This window comes from Cynoglossus semilaevis, chromosome W, assembly GCF_000523025.1.
Source record: "Cynoglossus semilaevis isolate Cse_v1.0 chromosome W, Cse_v1.0, whole genome shotgun sequence".
Classification (NCBI taxonomy): domain Eukaryota; kingdom Metazoa; phylum Chordata; class Actinopteri; order Pleuronectiformes; family Cynoglossidae; genus Cynoglossus; species Cynoglossus semilaevis.
Genome location: NC_024327.1, coordinates 14228414 through 14235117, shown reverse-complemented (window position 1 = coordinate 14235117; position 6704 = coordinate 14228414).

The window sequence follows — 6704 nt, the reverse complement described above, 5'->3', positions numbered from 1 at the left end:
CGCTTTGTGTCAGACTGGTGAGTAAATTTGCCTTTGTCTCAGAGGAAAATAAAAAAACAGCAGCAACAAAAGAGACATGGTTCGATTCTCAGAGAGAGTCTGTAAACACTGATGTGAAGACGGGGCTGAGGGGTGATAGCAGAGGAGAATAAAAATAAAAATGTGGGTGATGAATATGGAATTTGTTCCCTGTGATTTAAATATTCATGACAGTGCGATTAGTTTTTTGTTTTTTATGTCAAACCACATCATCACTTCAGCAGCAGAAACTCAAGCTTGATTGATCTCATCAGGAAATCATCAATAATCATCCAATCACAGGGAGTGTGTATACACGCACACGAGCGCGATAGCAAACAATTAAACACAACAACGTGTCACTTAAACCTGCTGTTACATCAAATTATAAATAAAAACTCAGCAAAACTCACACAGATTCTCAGTCTGAAGGTGTTTGAAAATGTTTGAATAAATGCACTCACTTTCAACGTGTTTATTTAACCCGATATAAGGCGGAGTGAAGAGGAATCAACTTACAAACCAATGTAAGAATGAAGAGATCGACGAATGGACGGATGAATGAATAATTCGCTGAAATAATGACGAGGAAAATCTTGGGTGGCAGTTGTTCTGTTCTACATAATTATCATAGTCATGATGTAGTAACAGATTATATTTGTCGACCTCAGGCTGGTTAACAGGAGACTTACACACACACTGGGAACATAATTTTAACTGAACCGCATCTCATCCACTGGATGAGGCTGCAGCTTAATCTTCATGGCCAACCCTCTCCTCACAATAAGAACCTGCTTTTTTTTTAAACTTGACAACAGTTCCAGTGCTTAAACTTTATATGTAAATTCTAATAAAATAAAAAAAAAAAAACTTTCCTACGAACTGTTGCATCAGCAGTGGGCGTGAACAACTGTTTCTTGATGCAGAGAAGAGAGAACGTGACGAGATGAAAAGGTCCAGTGAACTTCTGAAGAACTTCAGTGTGAGTTGGTGTGTGACTCCATCAGAACTTAAGAAACCTCATTGTTTCCACTTGGTTGCCACCCATTCGGGGCATCTTTAGCATTTAAACCAACTCACCCTCCACACACCCCTATTCTCCTCCTCCTCCTCCCACTTCTACATGTAAAGGTCGTGTTAGCATTTGTGGAGAAGCAGAAAAGGAAAAGGACACAGACGGTTTTGTGGGAGCAGATTCTGCTGAGCCGTGGGGAAGTTTTTAATTCTCCATCCTTATGGTTCATTTGTCCTCCAGATCCTCCACCCCTTCCACTCATGTGTGCTGCTGAATTATTCACCAGAGACAAGAGGAGAGAGGGAGGAGGTGACATTGGAGGATTTAGAGAGGAGAAAAGAAACATTAGAAGAAAGAGGAGAGAGAAGAAATAGGAGAAGTTGTGAGGATAAATATGGGGATGGAAGGAACAGAGAGAAAAGGGTGAGGAAAAAGATGAGGAGTAAATGGGGTGAACTAAGATGAAAAATGAAACTTCTCTCCACAAGAATCTCAAAGTTGACCTTCCCTGATCAGTTTTAAAACATACAAAATTTACAACTTCATTTTCCTTCATTTCTCCATCCTTTTCAGGGTAGCAGGGGAAGCTGTGAGGAAAGGGTGAGGGCAGGGTGAGGGAAGGGTGAGGGCAGGGTACACTGTGGACAGTTTGCCAGTCCATCCCACTATTTTTAGAAACTAAAGTTTGTCAATCATTCCCTCTTCCAAACAAAGAAAATAAAAATATAAAATTGCTGATTTTAGCTCACCTAACTTATAAACTTATTTACTGGTGTCCTGTGTGTCACAAAAAAATATTCTAAACACTGAAGTCCCAAAATGACAAATTGAACTTAGTAATGGAGGCAGTGATGGATAGCAGCTGTGAGCCACAATGGTTCATCAACACATTTCTTCACAGACTTCACTCAGGAGCGCTTTTAACACCTGAAAATACTTTAATACTAAATCTAACTGTGATTTTCTGCTTTACTGTGAACATGTGGATGGTCACACTCAGTGGTGGGTAGTAACGAGTTACATTTACTTGAGTATGTTTTGCAAAATGAAATACTTCTAGGAGTAGTTTTAAATCACTATACTTTTTACTTGTACTTGAGTAGATTTATGAAGAAGAAACAGTACTCTTACTCCACTACATTAGGCTATACTGAGCTTGTTACTCATTACAGAGATACTGGATAAAGCTTTAGCTATCCAGTATCCAGTTCTCTATTCATCAATGATCCAGTATCTCTACTTATATTTTGTCAAAGAGAGACTTCCGCCCAAGGCTCTACCGCGTGACTATTTTTAACCAATAAAATGTAGCCCTTGTCGTGCAGTCTGGTCACGTGACCATACTCAATCTCAGCGGCGGGACGGGTTAGTTTAGCGGCTACTGCGGTCGATATCCACCGTCTTTGATAGCAAAAAATGTAGAAAAGGTAGAATCAACATTCGGTAATGCAGATGAAGACAAGGAGGCACACCCCTGAACTCATATTGAAAGCATGTTCAGTTTACAAACAGTGTGAAACAGCAGTTACATCATGCGTGTCTTTTGTGTCTCCCAAAACAAATGGATATTTTAGCATTTTCAAAAGCAGTTTTAAAAGTAGGCAACTGGACTCACCTCAAGTAAATTGAAGACGTTTCGACCTCTCATCCAAGAGGCTTCATCAGTTCTACTGTCCTGGTGAGGAGTTTCCAGGTATTTATCTATCCACCCCAAAAAAGTGGTGTGGTGTTGAAAAAAGTGGCCATTGTTATGATGACCTGGATGACTGCTAATATCCACAGTTTTTTTTTTTTTTATTGCAGTACTTGAGTGGTGCTTTGGCCCAGAGGCAATGTCTCTGTCATTGGTGTGGAACCCCAGGGTTCACCTCCTGGGCAAGAAGAAGAGCAGAAACCTATTGTACAATGAAAAACCCTTCCTCTTAATCTTCCTCAGCAAAAACAAAAAGCCCAGGAAGATAATACTGTAAAGAAACAATTTTTTATCTAAGGAACATAATGAAACAGAAATATTCTTATTTGTGGAAAACAAACTACTGGAAAGCTGCTCTTTAAAGCTCATATATAAATGCAAATCATCTTAATTAGTTGATGGAGCTGCAGTTCCTTTGAGCTTATGCTGCTTTTCTTCTGCTCTCCCTGCTTCTCCCTTAGTGTTTGTTTGTTTTCTTCTTGTTGTTGTTGATTCAAAGTGCAACCCCCTACCGCTCACGCACTCAGTCTCTCTCCTACACACACACACACACACATAGACACTCTCCTACACTTCTGCCCCTATTAATGGATTTGTGACCTGACTTTCGATTATTTTCCATGTGAAGATGTTTTGAATTTAATGTGGAGCTCATAGGTGGATATTGGATGATCACAATTGTAGATGGAAATCATCTGGGATCATATTGCAACATATTGGCATCTAGGTCTAAAGTGAGCTGAGTTTTAGCAACAATGGATCCAAAACTGTGATTTCAAACAGAAATATGAACCATTCACCTCTAGAGCATATGAGCATGACGATTATGTAGACCAAAAACCTACAGAGGTTATTTTAAAACCAACAAAATCATGGGCCATGAAGTCCCAGGTCTTATCCCTGACCATGTTCAGATTTATGTGGAAATAATGATCTAGACAATGGATTAGAACATTAGCTACAGTAAGACATGGAGATGTGGAAGAATGATACAAAGAGTTTCCCAGAGAAATTACGTATTAATGTTTTAAAATACACACTTTCATGAGTGATGGAACTTTAGACTCTATCTTCTGTTTTTAAGGTCCCCTTCTCATTTACAGTACCTATGCATTTAGATATTCACACTCCAACTCCAGCCCTGAGGTCTTCAGGATTCACACTGTTCTAGATGTTCTGTGATCTAGACCTGGTTTGATTGTGTGGAGTTACCGACCACTTCAGATCTGACCTTCTCAGAGCTTCTGTACTTTCCAGTCACATTCATTCATTGGCTCAGATCAGTAGTATGAGACTTGCTACTGAAGCAAAATGTGTTATTATGCAACACAAGGTGCAACAAAAGGGTGTGACCTGTGGTGTCACTTACACTGACCTACATTACTGCATAAACCCACACACACACACACTGACATAGTTCACAGAGAAGCTATGATACAGTCACAAATTCACCTCAAAACAACAAAACACATCAAAGTACCCAACAGTTTTTGAGTCCTGATTCTGATCCTGATCAGAAAATTTACATTAGAACTGTTAGTTATGTTCTTCCCAAAACAGCTAATAAACACATCCTTTCTCTCAAATGTATTATTATTATTATTATTATTATTATATTTATTATTATTATTATTATTTCTTCAGTGGTCACCACAGGAGACTGATGCCTCCCAGCCAATCCCTTGCCTCATCTAACTTTATCAAAATCTCATCAATACAGTACAGGTGCACTTTTGAGAGTGCTGGTAAAAAAGTTCCGAGAAGATCAGAAGGATTTAGATTGTATTTGTGCATTTAGAGAAAGCATCTGATACGGTGTAGAGGGCAGAACTGTGGTAGTGCATAAGACAGTCACGAGTGGCAGAGACGTATGTGAGGCTTGTTCAGGACAGAAGTAAAGATGTGTTGTCGGAGTGACTGATGGGTTCATCGTATGGGTTGGCTTACATCAGAGTTCAGCTCCAAGCCCCTTTTGTTTGCTATGTTGAAGGACAGGTTGACAGATGAGGTCAGACAGGAGGCTTTAACTAGAATGTGGTGTAGACCAGGTCTTAGTCACCCTGGTTTGCTAGTCTTTGTCAGGTTTTCTTTTGGTCTCTGGTAATCTGAAGATATTTAATATTTTAACATTAATAAAAAGTGGGTTTCTAATCAGATTAAATGACCATTAGTCAGATTATGTAGATTTTCTCAGAGATGGGTCTTCTCTCTACAGAGTTTGATAAAATATTTAGTTGGCTAAAATAAAATGAGAAGAATAATCATCCCCATCTTTCACAGATGAAGATTTTTCATTAAAGGAAACTTTTTCTTCTTCTTTCTCTTCTTTTGCACTTTTGCCTTTTCATCTTCCTGTCTCATTTTTCCTCATTGTACCATTGGATTTTTCTCTCTTTCATGTCACTTCATTACATTTAATTTATTAATGTCCAATATTTATGTGCCAAAAATGTCAGAATCAAACAGTTGAAAATGAGGCATTTTCTCCATGAAATTGTTTGTGTTTGTGCTGTAGTGACTCTGGGGCGAGAAGCGGGCAACAAAGAAACACAGAGAGAGAGATCGCATAAAGACAATGAGAGAAAGTCTTCAGTCAAACCTGAAGTTTAGCTTTTATGAATCATTAATGTCCCAGAACAGGAGTCAGGGCCAGAAAGGCATAATTTAAAAAAAAAGTTTGAAGAAAGTTAAATCCTAAACCAAAAACCAAACAAAGAAGGGAATTATTTTGATAAGTATATGCCACTTCATAGGTACAACTCCTACGGCCTGGTTGTTGTTGTAGAATCAGGCAATACATCATAGTATTCTTTGAGAAATGCTTTCAATTCCCTGTGCAACAGATTTAACACAATGTTGACGTGATCCAAATCATACTGTGGCTGCAGGCTTGTCAGATGTATATCCATCAGACCAATGTCATTTCACTGCATCCTGAAGCTGGAGCCCCAGGACATGAACTCAGCTTCAATATGCTCTTGGCAGTAGCTCTCAGACGAAGGTCCACTGTGTTCAACAGGAAATACACATGAAACCTGTTTAACTATATTCATATTTATTATTGTATTCATACACAATCACAATGGACAAGTTTGACAACTGCAGAACAGAGTTTTAGTCCGACCTCTCAACAGAAATTGTTTCCTCTTGCCATAATTGCTAGTACAGGTTTCTGAATGGACCAGACTGATCACCTGATCCATGTCCTCCCCTGACACACCACGCACCACATAGACTTTTCTCAGAGATTAAAGACAGAGGTGTGGAAGTCCACCTACTGAATGAGAAAACTGACAACCACAAAAACTGATCTGGACATCACACACACACTCACACACACACACACTCACACACACACACACTCACACTCACACACACACAGACACACACCATCTCTCTCTCTCTCACACACACACACACACAATGTGAATGAGTGCATTCTTGAACCATTTGCCAATTTGGTTAATTATGTCTGTGCTGTGAATATGCTTCACCTCCCCTCCACCCCCCAGCGCTTGTCCCAACACAGTAACTGAAACACATACACACACTCTGTGTGGGGGAGGGGTGGGACCAGGAACTGGAGTAATGGAGGTAAAAACATCCATCCATCCGTCCATCCATTTTCATCTGCGTATTCGTTACCGGGTCGCGGGGGCAGCAGTCACCACCCAAATCACACTGCACCGTACCAACCCCCCAAACCTTCCTGCAGGTGGTGAGTCCACTGGAAGGTACCAACTGCCCTACCCGGGATTCGATCTTGCCTAGGAGGTGAACCCTGGGGTCCCACACCAACGACAGAGATGTTGCCTCTGGGCCAAAGCGCCACCGGAGGTAAAAACAGTAAAGCTCTAATGAGCCTCACGCTGTCAGGAACAGTTAAGCTGCTGCACCGAGAGAGGGGTGGAGTCACAGGAAAGAAGTGGGGGTGCATCCACATGCACAGACACACACACATACATACGCATACATGTG